Source organism: Salvelinus sp. IW2-2015, unplaced genomic scaffold (assembly GCF_002910315.2).
Source record: "Salvelinus sp. IW2-2015 unplaced genomic scaffold, ASM291031v2 Un_scaffold4098, whole genome shotgun sequence".
NCBI lineage: Eukaryota > Metazoa > Chordata > Actinopteri > Salmoniformes > Salmonidae > Salvelinus > Salvelinus sp. IW2-2015.
The window spans coordinates 102,840-103,518 of record NW_019945370.1 but is presented as its reverse complement, the minus strand read 5'-3'; the positions used below and the strand labels follow the sequence as shown (position 1 = coordinate 103,518).

At 48.6% G+C, this 679-nt stretch overlaps 1 pseudogene; it reads left to right on the top strand.

The window, feature by feature from the left end:
* The first annotated feature begins 6 nt into the window (after nucleotides 1-6).
* LOC112076871 (uncharacterized) overlaps nucleotides 7-679 on the top strand; it is an 11,509-nt pseudogene continuing 10,836 nt past the window's right edge.

Below are 679 nucleotides of genomic sequence, written 5' to 3'. Positions count from 1 at the left end.
TAAAGTTCCTCATGGCACGCAAGTTTGATGTCTCCCGAGCAATACACCTCTTCCAGGCATACAAGGTACCGAGAGGGACCAGACGCTACTGCTGTGTGTGTGTGTGTGTGTGTGTGTGTGTGTGTGTGTGTGTGTGTGTGTGTGTGTGCGAGCATTTTTGTGTCTATTAGTCCCCGAGATACACTGTAAATTCCCACCTATGCCAGAATGTGCTAATGGTTGACCCATGACCTGTATGTATGTCTGTGATTGATCCAATCAGAACACGAGGATTAAGGAAGGAATCTTCAACATCAACCCAGAGGAGGAACCTCTTCGCTCTGAACTGCTCAGCGGAAAGTTCACTGTCCTGGTGAGGGGTGTGTGTGTGTGTGTAGAGTGTCAGTATAAATGTATGTGCTTATTATGTGTGAGTGAGAAGATGGAGTGTGTGTGTTGTAGTGTGCGTAAGAGTGCGGGGCCCTGTGAGTGTCTACAGAGAGACTAGCTGATTATTGAGTTGTGGCTGTCAGTGAAAAGCATCTTGAGTATCATTTACAAAATGTTGAGACAAGAAGAGGGGGAGGGGTGAAGATATAGGCCGGTCTCTCTCCAGAAGGGCCAGTCTCTCTCTCCAGAAGGGCCAGTCTCTCTCTCCAGAAGGGCCAGTCTCTCTCTCCAGAAGGGCCAGTCTCTCTCT